Genomic DNA, 20,109 nt, shown 5'->3' with positions numbered 1-20,109 from the left:
AAGGCAAAAGTTGCTGAAAGATAAACAAGATGAGGAATGACTAATAACTGTAGGATTTAGCAATCTGAAGGTCATCAGTAACCTTATTAAACAGTTTTTATTAAGAGTAAAGTAGAGTAACCTAAAGCCTGATTTCAGTAGGTAGAAAACACAATTGTATGATTGAATGTAAAGAGGGCAAGTCCATATGAAACTCAGTGAAATAGTGTATATTTCATGGAAACTTCCTCCCACCATATTCACCAAACCGAGTTAACCTCAGGCATGTGATTCTCATAGAAATATATTTGTCTTTCTTTGTTACTCTGATCACATCTTTTCTTCTATTGTGGTTATCCATGCTTATTGAGAAGAGGACTGTGCCTCCTATTTTATTTCTGCAAACTCCATGGCATTTGACCATCTAATAGATGCATATTTTTAAAGTGGTTATGTACCCATGGACAGCTTAAGAAAGAACCATGTAAATTTTTATATAAAAAAGGTAGAGGTAAATGCGACAACATTGAAAAAGCAAGTCAGTTGGAAACCAGGGGTGGCCATTAGGACTTTAGGAAAGTAAGAGAGAAAATACTGCTCCTGTGTTCCTAAGAAATGGAGACTAGGGCTGAGTTGTGAAGCAAAAATAGAGAACAGGTTACAGTATCAGGTAAAGGATGTCACAAAGCCACTTAAATTTTACCAAAATGTCCTCTTGTTCTTCAGAGGATTCAGCCTGCCTGAAGCCCTAGACCTGTAAAGTATAGATCTTTACACTGACTAAGGCCCTATCGAGGCTGAGCTAGTAATTCATGATGTTTAATTCCAAGAATGAAAAATTATGTGACTTCTATTCCTGCTTGCATAGCTTCACAGAGATAGTTCTCTTCTATACATTTTTCATGTAATATATCATAATTAGTATAATCTACAATTATCAAAGCAGGATACACAGTGAAATCATAATCCTTTTGAAGTATATACATTTCACACATCCACTATAAACCCTGTGTGTGAGTGTGCATAGGTTTGTATATATTTGTGTGTATGTTAAAAAATTTGTTCAACAATAAAAATGGTTTTCTCTGGGTAGGAAAATTACAAATTATTTTATCTTTTTCTTTGTTGAGACAGAGAACTACTAAATTTATTACAATGAATATGTTTTACTGTTAAAATCAGAAAAATGGTTATAAAGTGAACATTTAATAAAAACTGTAATTCATGACAGAGAATATTTGTTTCAGATAGCTCACTCTGTAGGAAATAACACAGTTTAGATATTCACTGATTTGCTCTGTAATGTCAAATTTGATTACGAGGATAAGATATACCTGGAAAGGTTACTGGTGAATTGTATAATTTTCTTGGTTGAACACAGTTGTTTTAATTAATAACGAATGTGAGGAAATTTCATACTATTTTCTGAAAAAAATTTTTCCACGGTATAAGTTAAGAAAAATAAGACTAAGACAACACTTAGTAACTTCCTTAGACATATATAGAGTCCTTCTGCCCTTTATTCTGTAAATCACAGAAAAGTGAAAATTAGGTACAATTTGCATGATAAATAGTGAAGGAAAGGGAATATCTGTTGGAATATTAAGATTTTCCTTTCCTTCTTTATCTTTTGCATAGTCCCCTTAAATTGTAATGCAGCTCCCAATTAAGTAACAGCTAAGGTTGGATTTTAATCAGTAAGAAGATGGTAGAGATCAGAGTGTCCAAGATCAATAAGATTTCATCATACAAAAGACCTGTTCTTCCTATAGCATATGAAGATGTCTTCTCTAGTTCATTGGTGACATGAAAATTATAACTATGTTCCTTAAAGAAACGAACAAAAGAGACTAAAGTTTAATTAAATGGTTTTACTTCCCTTGCAGCTGTGTCCCATTAGCTACTGAGCAATGTGAAAGTTCTCTGTAATCTTTGACCCTCCTACCAATACAGTCCTGTGCAAGCTGATAATTACAGTCAATTACAGGCCACAGAGTTGTAAAAGAGACGCTTCTTTTTTTCTTTTTTTTTTTTCCTCTTGCAGAGGCCTATGAATTAATTTTATGGTCAAACCATAACTCTTCAATTTCTGGGCCTAAAGCTACTAATAAATTTAAGATATATGGTTGTGTTTAATATTGTAATAAGCTGCTAAGAATTGTGATGTTTCCTGACTCTAATTCTTATCATTGGAGGCTGACTTTTTACGGGTAGACATATTTTCACATGTTCTTGACATCAAGAGCATACAAAGCTCCGATTTGAAATCTCCACAACAGAGAGAATAATAAGAGCAGATAAAACTTAACTAGACTTTTTAAATGCAGTTAATGTATGAATACACATTCAATTCTCACAACACCCTTATGAAGTAAGTAATGATATTTACTCTCTTAGATAGCTGGGGAAACTCAGGCACAGGGAAGAGTTTTTTCCCAAAGTTACAGAGTTAGGAAGTGCTGGCTCAAGGAATTGTACTAACATCATCTAGCTTCGAGTTATCTTCTTAACCCATGTGCTATACTGCCTCATTGCCTATTGAGATCTTTATGGAACTATAAAACATTAATGGGAGAGCGGCCACAGTAAAAAGAAGAATAAACAGGTAGAGATAGCACTTACTACACTACTGAACACCCCATGGGGATCAATAATTTCTTATTGACTGCCTCTTCTCTCATTTAGCTTTAAAAGGAATGTGATTTGCCACTGAGGGTGTTGTGATTTATCAGATTCTTGTCACACTCTCACTGCAATGTGATAAAGAAAAGACTAACGGCTTAGGTCCTAAAGTTTAATTTAAGTGCCTAAAGATTATATCTTCTGATATATTCTGGTCAATGTGGCACTAAGTAGATGCTGGAGCTCTGAGTAAAGTATGGAGGAAAGAGACATGAGTAGGTGTTTTGGACCACAGTCTTCCAATTTTCTGGGGTTCAAAGCAGCTTGTTTATGAGAGGAGGAAGGAATGACCTCCTAAACAGTTGGTGATGGTTAGGGTATGATAAACTAACAAAACCACATAACCCCTCCCTCACAAGACCTGACTCATAATTTGCTGAGCCAAGTGCAAAATGAAAATGCACGGGCCTCTTGTTGAAAAAGCATTACACATTTCAAAACAGCAAAGGAGAACATTAACAAGCATAGGAACCTTCTGAGCATGGGACCTTGTGTGACTGTACAGGTCATATTCCCATGAGGCTGGCCTAGCTCCCTGCCATTTCTAAATATTGATTTTCCCTAATCTGAGAGCACAGAGCAGTCTCACTCACTCAACATTAATGCAACTTTTCCTGACGTCTTGTCTGTTCCTTCAATCTAATAGCGGAGGACTTCCTATGGAACTGATACTTCCAAGACTTGTGATCAGAGAAATGTTCTCCAATCCCATACAAGTCTCCTGAACACCGAGCTAGACTTTGATTGTCCCTATCAGGTGTATACAGATGAGACAGGCCAGCATCCTGTTCCTTCCTAGTCTCAGGCTTGGCTTGTCCTGCAGTATCCCAACCCTCAGCTGACCCACCCTCTTGTCATTCTCTGTGGCTTCATAAAAACTTGTTTCCCAAGTACAGTATGGACAATTGTTCTCATTATTCCCTCCTTCACAAAAGACTGAAGGATTAAGATAGCTCTATTAATGATCTTTCATTCTTCAGTTTGCCAAAAACTAGATATAAACTCTGTAAAGTTCAGTTCTAATAAATGCATTTTCAAAGGCAGAAAATTGTATGATGGTTGAAGATATCTTCATTCAAATCTTTTCTCTGTATTGCTCTAAAAAGAGACTTGCCCAAGGTTTCTTGCTTAAGGCTGTCTTTTCTTAGTCACCTTTATTTTTTTTTTTTTTTTCTTTTTCCTTTTTGACAGTACTTTTGTAGAAAGTTTATCTTTTATTAGCTTTTAGGTCTCCAGTCATCATGCACTGCAGAATCCTTTGGGTGCATGTTGAACTTTTATTCTACTGTTGTCTCTCTCTCAAAGCCTTATCACTACCATTTCTTTGAAAACCTGTCCCCAGTTTAATATCTGAAGGTTAGTCTCTGAGCGAACCTTTTAATCACAACAGCAAAGAATTCAACCATCAGTATTACTATTCCAGTCTCATACTTACGAATTTAATTAGCTTGGTTATATATACGTATAGCAGACAAACTTTGCCCGTTAAAAAGACTTTGTTGATAATTATTTAAATTCTTGCTTACATTTTAGCAATATACCTGAATGTGCTCATAAATAAATAATATAGTGCTAAGAGAATAATTTGAAAAACCCACCTTGATTATTTGTATGTACATATTAAGAAAATAAACTTGTGTTATGTGTTATATATTATATGTTAATTTCTCTGCAACTTCACACTTGACTTTTACTGAGGAGCTGAGTATCAATAGCATGTTTTTATTTTCTTTAGTAAATGGGTGCCACTTAGATAAGAAAACACATTGAAAAATCACGTTAAGGTCATGTTCTCAGAAATATTGTATGCTTTATGCAGACTAAGCAACTTAATTAATAATTAAATTAAACATTTATGTTATTACCCTGAGGGTAGTCGTAGTCTTTGAAGCTCATTAGCAGAACACACAAAACTGGAAAGATAGAAAGGAAGGTTTATTGTCTTTTGGGCTCCAACAAATTGCAGTAAAATAAACCTAGTACTTTTGTCAATTAAGTTTCATGGAAAAGCAAGCAATCTGAACTCCTGTCTTTTGATGTGGTCATATATCTATTGCTAAGTTTCTTTTTAAAGTCCCCCAAACAAATATGTCTGCCTAAGTCATACAAAAAAGGGAGGAGCGTCTTGTGCCTTCATGCCATTTTCTCATGGAAATGACTTTTGGACTTTTTCCCATTATTGCCCAATAGATTAAATGACATCTTCCCCCAAGTGACTCAGCTAAAAGTGCCAGGTTTACTTTCATCTTGGACTCTGTACTCTTAGAATGAAGAACAGACCAAACAGTGCCCTTTGAGGCTGAAGATGCCTTTCTTCATAATGTCATCTATTAGAGAAAGGTTTGATGAAAGGTCAGTTTTACCCTAGTGTAAAAGAAATGCTGGCAATTCATAGAAAGCCACTTCTTGCTCCTTAGAAGTTATCTTTATTTCAAGATTTGCTGCAATAATTTCCCCATAAAATAGGTTTGAAATACCAACTAATAGAATAGAGGTATATTCATAATTCAATACCACATGTTCTTATATTAAAATATTTTATTTAAAATACTGTAGTTTTGAAGTATAGAGGAAGAAATCATTAAACAGAGTGAAGGTAGTCTAGAATCAACAGGAAACAGCACACTCAAAGAACATAAAGAAAGAACAATTTACCATGATATGGCCAAGAATAAGAAAATGGTTAGATACAATGAAGTACTCAATGACTAAGAATAGTGGGGGAACCATGAACATCTTTAGGTTTGTAGGGATAAGGGCACACAGTGATATGACTAGAACTGGGTAAAAGCTGTAGCCCTGGAAGAGAGGCTTCATGATAGGAGTTCTGACTACAAGCAAGGAACACAAGCACTGCCAGACCATGGCTAGTGAACAGGTTGGGGAGAGAATAAGGACCAAATGTTCTTTCCTTTCTCCCTATTATCTCCTAATGGCACCTTCCATTTACTAACCCAAATGGGAAACAAGCGTGAAGAGTGCCCTTAAAGATTAAGATTTCTGACCTCACAGAGGGTGGAAAAGAATAGAAAATTTATCTGTGAGAAAGTGGAGCAAAACCAGTACCCACGTTTTACATACTATCATCTTTGAAACTGAACACTGTATTTCAATACTCTTACCTTTTTTTCCCAGCATCTTTGACACTTTTCAAATAGAAGTCTGGAAACAGAAGTCTGTCAAATTGAGAATAGTTTGAAGAAAAAAAATCATTTTATGGGAAAAGACATTAAACATTTAAGTTGTTCTCTCTAATTAAATGAAATAATTATGTTAATAATTACATTATTTTATTTCCTGTTTACATCACTGATACTAAGATGTCCTCTGATAATTATAAACAGAGACTGTCATTTTGATTTTAGCCTTGGCACATTAATTACATATTCTTATTTCTTAGAGATATTGGGATAACAGAAATTGGTCTCACATCAAAGAACTAGACCGGAACTCGTATTTACTTTATAATCCCTTGCTATGATACACATAAAAATGCATAATTCAATTGATAGTTTAATTTTCTTTTGTCCTTAAGTGTTATAGCAATAAAAATGGGAAACAACTGCATGGATCCCTATGTAGAAAATTCCCACATTATAGTGATCTCAACATAAGAAACACATTGAATTCCCCTCAGATGTTTCAGAAAGGGCATCTCACCTTTATTTAGTTTTAATAAATTTATTGCTATATACAGTGTATCTAATTGTGTTGTTGGAAATAGAAATGTAATGCATAATTCCTGTTCTCAAATTAATTAAAATTAAGATAAGAATCAAGACTTAGACAAATGAAATGTTCCACATTAGTACAATTGAGTAATCAATATAATACAACATAAAATAAACCCTACCACAGGAACAAAACTCACATTTTGCTATTTTGACATGTCCCAATCAGCTCTTTAAATGACGCTTATTAAGCATGCATCCCTTCAAAAAAAAAAAAGAAAATCATTGAATATGCTTCATAGCTTTGATAAGGAGGAATCAGTACCAGGCTACAAATTAATAGAATCAAATTGTGAAATCTATTGATAATACAACTATAAATCATAGCTTCAGGCTTATAAGGCAGGATATGGGGACAAAAGACACCAAAAAAGGCAGCAATCCAGAATCTTCTTTCTCTAGGAATGATCAAATATTAGTATTATCTTTGAATAATAATTTGAGATTTGTCTGCAATAATTTCAATAATGATCTCATGTAGAATATGTGCCTGTTTATGTGGAACAACAGAAAATTCACCTCTTTTATTTGTACCTTAAGTCCTGAAAAATCTATAGTAGCTCTAAAATAACTGGTTTTTTTCTTCAAAAAATTGTTTCTAGTTTGTAGAAACTTGCAGGCACTGCTTTTATTTTAATTTTATATTTTTAATTTCATATAGTGAAAGTAACACTTATTTTAGTATAATTCCAAAATCAGGATGCCAAGTGGTACCATAACCTCCCCCTACTACCTTGTATTATGCATTTATAGTCAAACACACACTCCTCCTTACCCCACTGAAATACTCTCCATCACTATAGTTGTATCTATTTAAGACTGTAATGAAAATCAAATCAAATGAAATCAAAATCATTGATTGTGTAAACATCGGAGACTGACTTTTTCCAATCTGTGTAATGTCTTTCAGATTCAACTTGCTGCATGTATTGATAGTTTGTTGAGTTTTGTTGTGGTGATAGTTCTTAATTGCTGAATTGTATTCCTTTGTAGAGATTTACACCTTTTGTTTATTCATTTACCCATTAAAAGACAGGTAGACATGTTTCCGATTTGCTGTAATTATGGATAGAGCAGCTATAGACACATACGCATAGTTTTGTTTTGTTTTTTCGGTGATCATAAGTTGTTATTCCTCTAGTATAAATATGAGTGGTATGATTGAGTCATATTGCAAACATATGTTTAAGCAACTGCAAACCTGTTTTCCATAGTGGCTGTACCAGTTTGCATTCTTACCCGTAATTGGTGATAAATCTGCTCAACATCCTCTCCAGTATTTGGTATGGTCAGTATTTTTTATTTTATCTATTCTAGTGGATATGTAGTATATTTCATCATGGTTTTAATTCATATTCCCCTAGTAAATAATGATGCTGTGTAGAAACGGTGTCTTCTTTAAGTAGTTGGTTGATTTTGCTGGTTAAACCATCTGATTGGTGATTTAGTTTTAGGAATATTTTACAAATTACTTTTCTCTAATAGTTATAGAACTTTTGTTTTATTTTGGGTGAGTTTTATTCAATTATACTTGACAAGAAATAGACCCAGTTCATCTGAGTTGCCAAACGCATATGCCCAGAGTCATACATAGTCCCTATAACCCTTTAAATATATTCACAATCTATTGTGGCACTCCTGTCATTGCTGATATTGGTGATTTGTGTCTTCATTTTTTTCTTTGTTAATCTTGCTATAGGTTTATCAATTATATTGATATTTTCAAAACAGCAGCTTTTGGTTTCATTGCTTTTTCATTAATATAGGAATAAGTCTGTTTTAAATTTTATTGATCTCTGTATTATTTCCTCTCCTCTGTTTAATTTGAATTTATGTTTTTCTTCTTTTTCTCCTTTAATCTAAGTAGAAGCTTAGATTATTGATTTGAAATCTTCTCTTATAATGTAAGCAGTCAATACTATACATTTCCCTTTATGCATTGTTTTAGTTGTTTTGCACAAATTTTGATAGTTGCATTTTCATTTTTGTTTTGTTCAAAATGTTTTATTTCCCTTGAGATTTTTCTCTTTAACCATATGGGTTATGTAGAAGTGCGCTGTTTAATTTCCAAATTATTGACTATTTTCCTGTTATTTCCCCTGCTTTTTTGTTATATTGTTATAAGCAAATAAAAAGATAATTAAATGACAAATTTTAATTTATAATTTTTAATCTCATTTTGTAAAGTTTTAAATATATGGTGTTTGTTAAAATAAACTTTGTTTACTAAGACAAGGAAAACATTAGATAATTTTCTACTATAATTCCTCTTATGGAGGATCTACATATAAGAAGCAAGAGATTTTCACTTTTTTTTTAATGAGCTCTGGTTTTGTTTTGTTTTATTTTATTTATTTATTTATTTGTTTGTTTGTTTGTTTGTTTAAAGTTGAAGAATACTGAATGCAGTAGTAGAACTTTCAGGCAATTAGTCTGGATGTCATAATACTGTTTCTTTTCTGAATATATCTGTTCTGAATTTTCTCTACTTGTAATAAAAACATATAAAATAAAAAAGAAATTGTAAGATTAATCTAAAAAAATCCTTCTTTCATAAGAGAACTTAAATCAATGAATTTGACCTTAGAGATTTAGGTGATCATATTTATTGTCTACCATTTACGTAAAAATTGGATAATTCATATTTCGACATATCCATATATAAAGAAAAATTTAAATTTGTTGACTTAATTTGACAAATTATGGAAATAAAGTCAAGAAATTCTTAAAATGTAAGCACTCAGCTTTTTATATTTTATTAAAATGTCTCCAGATTTCTAAAAGTAAAATATTTTTAAATAGGTTAGCTACAGTTTGTTCAGAATTTGCTCAGATTTATTTTGAGGACTTTCTAAACTGCTTTTTTCCACCACTGCTCTTTTATGCCAATAAGTAAACCCTTACTAAATCTGTATCTTTAGGGTAATAAAAAGAAAATACTATAAAATTATTTTAAGATTTCCATTGATATTTTTATGATTTTTTTTATTTTTTTTATTTCAAGGACATAATATCCTCAAAGAACCAATAGAGGTATAATGTTGGATCAGCTTAATATCAATGAAGGAGTTAGTAGATATATAATTTTAGTTCTGCTCATAGATTTTTTTGAAGAGTGTGGACCTACTTTATTTCTTAGTACAATTCTATATTGTTAGGTAAAATACTTGATTGCAGGTGAAAATGAGTTAGGAAAGGAATCTTTTATTTTGAAGTGTTCTATAATACAAGATTGAATAATGTTCAGTTTAATATATTTATTGAGAAAAAATAACTAAACATTTTTAGGTGGTTAATAATTATCAGTTAAAGTCAGTCAAAAATGTGGCACATTCTACCAGGCTTAAAAAAAAAATAAAATGAATCTCTATTATTAATAACACATTTTGGGTCTGCCAGATAATGCAGGAGATCACATGAGATCTTACTGGTATATTAGAAAAGAAGGGACACGTGACACTATGGTAACCCCCAACTTTCTGCCTGCTTTTGCTTACTCTTAATGAACAGAAAATGCTCAAGATTCATACTTTTGGTTTCATAGTTTTAAAGAAGTAATCAGAAAAGTTCAAAAGATGTTTTAGTCCTGGAATTGCAGTTGTTGAAAAAGCTTGACCTCCATAATACACAAAGAAATGAATTTCAATACCAAGTCTGTTAGTTTTTTGTGACCTCAGATAAATCTGAGTCTCAGATCTTTCAAACCAAATTCTAGTATAATTTTATTTACACCATATGATCATTACACTGCTTTAAAAAGTGGTTGAAAACACTAGGACAGACTCTAGAATAGAGCAAATAATATTTTTAAAAGCATCAGGTTAATTTTTAACATTCGTATTTTGTGTAATAGTAATTAACAAAATAGTCATTAAAATGCAATGAGTGTTATGATAAAATGCAATGAGTGCTATGATTCAGGCTCATAACAGATTCATCAAAACAAAAGGCTAGCAGTGTTCAAAAAGAAAGGTAGTAATAGCAGGAGTAATAAAACACAAAGATAAAGAAACTAATAAACCTTAACCTGACTCGTCAGTGAGTTCCAAATTGAACTTGGCATAGTCCACTTCTTGAGTGAACATAATAGCATAGAGACAACAGGTATGTAAAGCATCAGAAAGTCCTTAAACCTTTTTTCTATTATAATACATATATCAAATATTTACACACATGAATAAAACAGTCCTATGAATTCACCAGATTACAAGATGTTGAAGAAGTAAAAAGGATCAGTTTATATCATTCTCTTGTTCTCTCGCTCTTCTTTACCCAGCAAAGAAAATTCATAAAAATGTGCATGAGAACAAGAGGGATTATTATATGCATCACCTTAAAAGTATTCTAAACTAAAAAACAAAACAAAACAAAACAAAACAAAAAACTATTTATACAGTTCAATAACTTAATCATTGCAGCATTATTTGATCAAACCCACAAAGGGGTGTGATGCCACAGTTAAGCACCACCACTTAAGAGACAGAAGGCAGATTAAGTTTTCATATAATTTAAAATCTTACTCTTTGTATTATTTCATTTTATCATTATTGTTTATTGTAGAATATAAACAGCAATGTTTTATAGCTTATGGAATCATCACTTTGATTTTATTACATCTTATTTATTTGAAGCCACTCAACCTGCTGACTTAAACTACCTAGTGAAAAGAGTGGTGTCTAGTGACAACTCCTTTAAATTATATTTACAATTAGATCCGAGGTACTTGTATGTTACCCAGTTTGTACTGTATTTTTAAAGTTTGCATTTAGCTCCTTTAATCTACCTCCTCAGGATGAATGCTGAATTCCAGAACAAATTAAATAAAAAAGTGAATACCCCACCACATACAGGCACAGTCTATGAACAATGTGGGTCCTACGTCCCTGACTATGAGCTCTCAGTGGACTTCGATAACATTGTTTCCCATAGTGACTAGCTCTTAGCTGAAAAAGTCTCCCAGTAAAGGTGAAGGGGAACAGCTTCACTGGACCTCTTTTATCCCTATCATCAACACCATTATGGTGTGCTGAATCAGTTTCAATTTTGTCCTCCTTTAAAAGTCACTGACACCACCAAAAAAATAAAAAATAAAACGATGTTTTGACAAGCATATCACATCAGAGCTACCAAAGAGAAGAAGACACTCCTAACACCATTTTTGTCAAATGAAGAAACGTTAAAAAGAATCTTAAATCATTGTCCAAGAGAACCCTGTCAATCATTTGTTTAACCAATGCCATGTTTGAACATGGATGCCTGCATTTCAAGTTAAGCAGTACTCACACATTTAATATTCTCTCAACAAATATTTACTTGTGCCTGCTGTGGTTCAGATACTCTGCTATCTTTGAGCTGAAGAAAATTTCTCAAGTCAAAGGATATTCAGGCAGTTAGGGAAAATACTCTCTTTGAATGCAAGAAAGAAAGAAATACACCTGAAAGTTTTAATCCATTACTTTCCATCAAATACTTTTTCATGTGATTTTGCATACATTCTTTTTTGGGCAAACACTTAAAAATCACATCCAAAGCTGGATGACCATGCAAGTGGACACTTGCCAGCCTCAGTGTGACATAGTCATACCATGCAACTTCTTTAGCATTTTAATGCTTTTTTATTTTCTTTGTCGACAAACAGTTGCTCCAGAATATGTTTTTAATGACTTGTCTGCTTTTTGATTGGCTCACTTTTTTTTTGAGGGAAGTGATAGCCGTGTACACTTCAGGTGTTTTGCTTCAGGGAAGTGCTGGCTGGCTAACTGCTGTTCTGGGAAGTCGCTCCCTCTCAAACCCTATGTTTTGCACGTAGTGAGCTGGACCAAGCGTAATTCTTACTACAGCAATTTTCAGCAAATTGTCCTGCTAAATAGAAATATATTACTTGAAGGCTGGAAAAGTGATGATAAACCTGACCCTTCAGCTCTGCTTTTAAAGGTCATTTTGGTTAAATGTAAGCAAATTGTGGTACAAAGTACATTTTATGTGCTGTTTCTCACTTATTATCTCCCCTCATACCTCATTATGCTAATGTAATGACTTATTTGACAGAGTAGTTTCATCCATAATCTTGGAAATATATAATGGATTTAATTTCCAAGGTTATATTTTCAGAAAACTATTAATGTCCCTTTCAAAGTCATTGAGACTGAATTATGTTTCAGCAAAATATTAGGTACATTAAAGGTCCCTTTTAGATTTGAGTAAAGTCAATTGGCAATCCAGTTGCAATTATTTAATAGCTTTGAGCCCTGAATTGTTAAACTTATTATGACTTATCCATGCTAACCATTATCCTAAAAAATTAAACTCTCTGCCACATTCAAATTTCATTAGAGACTGTCACCAAAATAAATATGGATTTTTTTTTAAAACTGTCAGAGCTTTTTATTTTTAAATGTTCATTAGATAACAATCTTTAAGTAGTCAGGAAATCTTCTTACCTAGATTAAATAAGATTGCCTCTTATTAAAAAGTGATTTTTCATTTCTAGAATGCAAATATTTTTGTATACCATCTCCTCCATCTGCATGCACATAGCCACACCACTGAAGTGTATGTACATAATATTAAAAAAATCACCAGCACCAGATTATTGTAATAATGATTGGGTTTTATAATCAAGCACTAAACCTCTTCAGTCTGGAGATGGTTCTGGTTAATAATCTGATCAAAAGCTTAGGACAGAACATATGTCATCTGGGGGAAGTATCTATTAATGGTCCTAAGAAGACAGTATTGGTAATTCTTAGCTAGTTAGGATTCTATTTGAATCATCATTGGTCCACATCCTCTACTTGCACAGAGATTTAGATTTCTCTCATTATAATTACCATGCTGCTCATCCTAGGAGCTTAAATACTTAGGATATGTCAAAATATATAGTTGATATTGGTGGGAGTAAATAATGTCAGACATACATGTATATTTGTCATAACTTTTTAGCTCCTGTGCCATTCTTGAAACCGTACAAATTGTACACCTCTTCCATTTAGAGCCTTATTGTCTAAAATGTAGTATTAAACAAAAACACACAAAAAATATATACTAATGCCCAGAAATGGCATTTAACCCAGAGAGGAGGGTCAAAAGTCTGTATCAGAGCTGAGTGGTGGTGAAGTAAATATTGGTGAGGCGGTGTATCACTTATTATGTATCCTTCTAACTCAAAGAGATTAAAAAGTTGAGTATGTACAGGAACTTTGTTCTGCTAAGTCAACAGGGCCTAGGCTAGCTGCACTTGCTGCCTTGTTATCCCTAGTATGCTAGGCACGCACATATTTTCAAGATCACTCATTACCATACATGCATACAAGTGGGAAAAAGGGTGAGATGGAGTGAAGGCAGTCCTTCCATATTACGGGGAGGAACAAGATGTTGTACACATCACTCTATTCATATCTTACTGGCCACCCCTTAGACATATGATGAATGTGTATATATATATATATATATATATATATATTCCTTATATACATATACATATACATATATACATATATACATATATTCCTTAGACTGAGGGAACTAGGAAATGAGTTTATGCTCTTGCCCTATTATTGCATATTCCAAAGTTTGTAGAAAATTCACATAACTCCGTAACACCTTAGATTTTGTATTTCTTAAATGAGTATGGTGGCATAGCTATTCTTATTCTACTCTGCCACCCAACATCGAGGCAAGACCCAGTTGCAGAAACATCATCCCACTTTTTGTCAATGAAACTTGACTATATTGATTGTGTTGGATACTTTAAATGGCAAGTAACCAAAAATCACATAGTCAACCTAAAATAGTGGAAGGTTTTAAAAGACACTTAAAGAAGACATTATCTCATTGGTGTCCAAGGAATTGAGATATAGTTTGGAAGCTAGCAGATATATAGTACAGTTAACTGGATATATATCTATTATCATACTAGGGATCTATCATCTGAACTATGGGTCTTGGCATTAGATTTGCTGCACAAAATATAGCCCATCGTAATGGGGTAAGTATATTGAGTGCTCACATATTCATGATATTATGGCCTCACCGCCAGTCCCTGCAATGAAGAATGTTCTCCGGGGAATGTTCTCTGGCCATTTGGTTATCACCAGCAGATTGAACTGGGTCCTGACAATTACCATCACAAACTACTTAACTCACAGATCTGGAACCAAGCTCATTTTATTTTTTTCCCAGATTGGGGTGCCTGTACACTACCAATAATCCGTTTTCCTACCACAAATCTGATAAAGAATAAGCACAAAGTTGGCTAGGCATATAAGACTCAAGTATTTTTCAATCAAATGTATGCAGATAATGTATGTATAACCCCAAATAGTGTACATTCCAAATACACAGACACACACAGACACACACACACACACACACACACACACACACACACACACACAGAACAAAACAGATATGCTGTATAATTAGAGCATCTGGCACAGGCAATTAAAACAGCAAGACAGGGATTGAAATAAGATAGCCAAGCCACCCCATGAGAGAGAAGAGAGGAGCATTCAGAAGTTATTATATTCACATGTTTAAGGAGAAGAGTAATAGGATTACTAGTCAGAACTTTTTGATTGGAAGGCAACCATAATCAACTCTGGCTATCCAAGTAGAAAGGGATTTATTACAAGGCACTGGGTAGTTCACAGAACCAACAAAAGGGCTGAAGAAAATGGCTAGGAGTTCTGGGCAGTTTAGAATACAACAGATCGTAACGCAGGATCAGTGCAGTTATAATGCGGCCACCACCACCACGGGCACCTTCACCGTCAAACATAAGCTGCTAGGCTGCTGGACTCTCACTTCTATTGCCACTGATATGGCAAAAACCTCTTACCTTTTATTTTTGTCTATATTCCTCTGAACAGGAGCATACGATTGACTGAGCATCTGAACACACTGAGCATCTGATCATGCTTACATGCCTGGGTACTGAGAATTATAAGCCTCCTTTCAGGTTTGTCAGTGTGTTAGACTCTAACTCAGCATATGATCACACACACATAAACACGCATGTACTCTTTCTCTCTCTCTTTTGGTAATGCTAGTTCCTGGGTAATATTTCACTTTTCTAGTGCAATGTTGAGTTTCCTTGATCCAATTCAGGGATCTCCCACCTACCACTTCTTATTGAGTTACCCGTGGAAAGCAAAATAAATTGGGAATTTCTACCTTGCTTAATTCTGCACCTATAACAAATAGAATTTAGTTCTACTCTACCTTCTCTCTGGTGCTTCTAGTGTCTGCCAATGGACCAGAATCTACTTCTACATTGCCATTTTGAGCTTTCCTTAAGTTCAAAGCCTAAGGTTATAAACAATGACTGTACTAACATTCCTTAAGTTACACATCCTCTGAGCAAGGTGTAGTAGTCTACCTGTTCGGGACAAGGTAACTAACACAGAAGCAATAGAACACCAAAGCTTGCTGCATACCCACTTCTTCACACACCACACACACACACACACACACACACACACACTCACATTCTAAAGAGCCATTAATTCAGGTATTTTCCTCTATTTTCTCAAAATTCTAATGATGATTTAATGAGGGAGAAATTATGCTACCTGCTGTGATTCTTTTGGAAAAATTTCTTCATAATTTAGTAGTAGATACCATTGGATAATACCATTTAAAATATATATGTAATACAATAAATGTATGACTCTGTTTCCTTAATATTTGTTACATAAAAGCAAATGCAATTTCATAGAAAAATCCACAAATTTCTCTTCAACAACTTCCAAAATCACTTTCCTAAACACCAATGTGTCAGATGAGGATTTAAAATATATTAACAGATTTACCAAATAATTTCTATTTTTCTCCCAACAATTTTTATACAATTAAAGCAAGAAAAAATATAAAACAAAAATTATAAGTAATAAAAATTATCTGAATGATAATTTAAAACCATTTGAGGAACATCTTGAAACAGACACAAAAATAATGGTTTAGGGAAATCTTACTTCTAGAATTAGTCTGTCAAATCCCGTACAGGGTATAACTTAAACTAAAATGAAGGAAAAATCAGTGAAGTAGATAAATGGAGTTGAGTCATTCAATCAGCTGACAGCATTATGATTGAATTTGACATACAGTAATCTAGAAATCAAAACTGTAAACTAGTTAGCACCAACACAAATCTTGTAACTTTAGAAAGGTCAACTTGGAAGACAAAATCAAGTGTTGATAAATTGAGCATATACACAGAAAAGAATAAAAAGGTGTTTCAATGTAAAAGGAAAAAGCTGTTTCTTTCAATAAGACTTAAGATGCATGAGAAAACTATAGCATAATCTGCATGTGTGTTATCATATTTGTGTATATATATACTGGATACTGGCTTAACTATAAAAGTGGAGAAGTAAAATTAAATAAAATAAAGAGTTCTATGTAAATAAAAAGACAAAAGTATAAGAGCTTATTTTGAGTTCAGAATGGAAAAAGGTTAAAATTGTAAAATAGTTAATAAACAACAATTGAAATGTATAAAATCTGTCTCACAGTGAAGTTAAATCCATTTTCTTTAAGAACAAAAGATCAATGAAGAAAGAAATTAAACCAGTCCAAGTTAGAATAGGAAATTAAGTTGCTAAGGGTGGCAAGTGAGAGTAAGTGATGGATTACTACTGTCATTACCTTCAAGAAAGGGGGTATTAAAGTCATATCATCGATGCAGTTTTGTACTCATGATGCCTAATGTGACTCAAAAGAATGTCTAATGAGGTAAAAGTATATTTGCCAAAATATCCTGTCATATATGAGCAAATTATCACAATCTTTGAAAAATTTTTCTAAAGCATCCTTATTAGTTGGGGAAAAACATGGAAAGTAATGAGAAAGAATTGATTTTGAACAGAAAGCTAAAACTGTAAATATTTTAACTTACTTTCAACAAGCATGTGGTATAGAATCTAAAAAAGTAAAAATCCAATAACCATTTTTCCTCAAGATTTTGTTGTTACCATTGAAGTAAAGTATGCAAAGCAGTAAAGTACTGATCCTGAAACATGACAAATCTCCATAAATGCAATAATAATAATAATAATAACAACAATAACAACACAAATAACAGAAACTTGAAAGAGGACGGCTGATATAATACAATGACTGAGGGAACTAGGAAATGGGTTTATGCTCTTGTCCTACTATTGCATATTCCAAATTTTGTGGATAATTCACATAACTCCATAAAACCTTAGACTTTTTATTTCTTAAATGAATATGGTGCCATAACTATTCTTATTCTACTCTGCCACCCTACATCGAGGCAAGACCCAGTTGCAGAAACATCATCGCACTTTTCATCAATGAAACTTGACTATATTGATTGTGTTGGATACTTTAAATGGCAAGTAACCAAAAATCACATAGTCAACCTAAAATAGTGGAAGGTTTTAAAAGACACTTAAAGAAGACATTATCTCATTGGTGTCCAAGGAATTGAGATATAGTTTGGAAGCTAGCAGATATATAGTACAGTTAACTGGATATATATCTATTATCATACTAGGGATCTATCATCTGAACTATGGGTCTTGGCATTAGATTTGCTGCACAAAATATAGCCCATTGTAATGGGGTAAGTATATTAGGTGCTCACATATTCATGATATTATGGCCTCACCGCCAGCCCCTGCAATGAAGAATGTTCTCCGGGGAATGTTCTCTGGCCATTTGGTTATCACCAGCAGATTGAACTGGGTCCTGACAATTACCTTCACAAACTACTTAACTCACAGGTCTGGAACCAAGCTCATTTTATTTTTTTCCCAGATTGGGGTGCCTGTACACTCCCAATAATCCCTTTTCCTACCACAAATCTGATAGAGCATAAGCACAAAGTTGACTGGGCAAATAAGACTCTAGTATTTTTCAATCAATTTTATACAGGTAATGTACTTATAACCTCAAATAGTGTACTTTCCAAATATTACAGTGGATAATATAGACTAACAATGAAGCCAAATTTCACTTTCACACTCTCACCAGAAATTACTCTTTCATTCTATAAACCCAGGAAGCTGTATAACAAGCATCATGGGATCACATCTTGAATAACATTGACTAGTGCTAATGAATTTCATGTCGTCCCTTGAGATACCATGTTTTCTCATGCCCCTGTACCTTCCTATATTATTTTATCTCTGCCTGGAATGTACTCTCCACCAGTTCACCTGCCAAATCATGCTTCATCCCTCAATTTTCAATTAAAGGTCCACCTATGCTGTGAGATTTCCCTGCTCTTCTAACAAATACAGATGTTCTTATTGACCAGACTGACATCATGTAGATTCACTTAATTAATTAAACTGGTTATTTCTCCTCAATCTATATCCCATGTCGTTGACGTCAGGAATATAGCCTTTTAATCTTTCTATACTTCTGCAACCACCGCAGTGAATAGCTCAGAGTAGATGTTTTAAAAATAAGTGTTTGTTGCTTAGGAAATATTTGCTCTGTAAAAATATTTCTATTTCCTGATCCAGAGGGGAGATTACTGAATGCATGAAAGGAGATAACTTATTTGTGTATGTTTCCATCTAATACCAACAAGTGAGATTAATACTAGAATAAAAAGATTTAAGTTGCATACTTATCACTTTATATAATTTAAAAAGTAGCTTTATTATTGATCCTCTTCTATTTTTAAAAATCATGCAAGTAAGAGAAATTTGTGTATTTTGATGCAGGGTTTCACTAGTTAGTGAAAAAAAAATTAATGAATTGGTCAATCAGCCACTGGGTATTGAGGACCAACATTGTTCATGGCCAGAGTAGATTAAAATAAAAAAAGTTACATGATATAATCAACATCTTCTAAATTTCATGTATATTTAAGTCACTGATATCTGAAATATTAGAAAATGTGAGATTATTAATATGGTTTAAAATGCAATAAGAAGAATTGGCAACCAAAGAAGACTGCAGAACTTTAAAAATAAAGTCTAATACTCCATCTGGAGAAACAAAAGGAGGCATACTTGGTACTTTCATTATTATGATAGATACCTGTACCTTAAGCCAAACAGACAATACAGTATTTTTTCCAATGAATTAGGATTGCTTACCTCAATGGAAAGTATGGATCACTTTTTTGAAAAAGGAAATATTCCCTTTTCTAACTGGATTTAAAATATACAACTATGCCAAAAGTAATGCTTGTTTGTGAACTGCACATGCTTAATTTAATAGAAGAGCAACCATTTACAAAATCAATTCAAGTAAAGTACATACTAATGGTACTTCCAACAATGAAGTTCAACAAGATATCTATCACTCGATCATTGACCCAAGACTCAATCTCAGGCACCTGGATACCATACGGCCCTCCCTGGCATTACTCATCACTGGCTCTCCAGGTGGTTTCTAAAAAAACAGTCTTTCCGACTGGATGAATCACAAATGCACAAGATATCAGGGTGCTCGAATGGATCCAGCAAGTGAGCCCTTCCTTACAGGTAAGGTTGTATTTAGTTGAAAGTTGTGTTGTTTTTCTATAGGGTAAACATTTTCAGGAAAAGAACTTATGAAGCAAGGAGGTTTCAACAAGGAAGAAGACAGGAAACTGAGGATTGGCATGTCTCAATAGTAGGGAAGAAACCTCTCTTGATGAAGGATTAACCTTCAGTTGCATTTTCCTGTTAAACTGGAATTGCAGTCGGGGGAATCTGAGGCACACTGCGGTAAAATTACTTACCCAAGGTTG

At 33.4% G+C, this 20,109-nt stretch overlaps 1 long non-coding RNA gene across 1 annotated transcript in view; it reads right to left on the bottom strand.

The window, feature by feature from the left end:
• LOC141571704 (uncharacterized) overlaps positions 1 to 20,109 on the bottom strand; it is a 32,820-nt gene that overhangs the window by 4,014 nt on the left and 8,697 nt on the right. Inside the window, exons 2-3 of the long non-coding RNA XR_012496728.2 lie at positions 6,533 to 6,593; positions 5,784 to 5,837 (exon numbers count right to left, since the gene is read on the bottom strand). This is a non-coding gene — a long non-coding RNA (uncharacterized LOC141571704). The remainder of the gene's footprint in view (positions 1 to 5,783; positions 5,838 to 6,532; positions 6,594 to 20,109) is intronic.

The sequence above is a fragment of the Rhinolophus sinicus genome, chromosome 2 (genome assembly GCF_057876585.1).
Source record: "Rhinolophus sinicus isolate RSI-liver-muscle chromosome 2, RSI-T2T, whole genome shotgun sequence".
In the NCBI taxonomy this organism is placed as follows: domain Eukaryota; kingdom Metazoa; phylum Chordata; class Mammalia; order Chiroptera; family Rhinolophidae; genus Rhinolophus; species Rhinolophus sinicus.
Note: the sequence above shows the minus strand (reverse complement) of the source record. Positions and strands in the feature narration are given on the sequence as shown.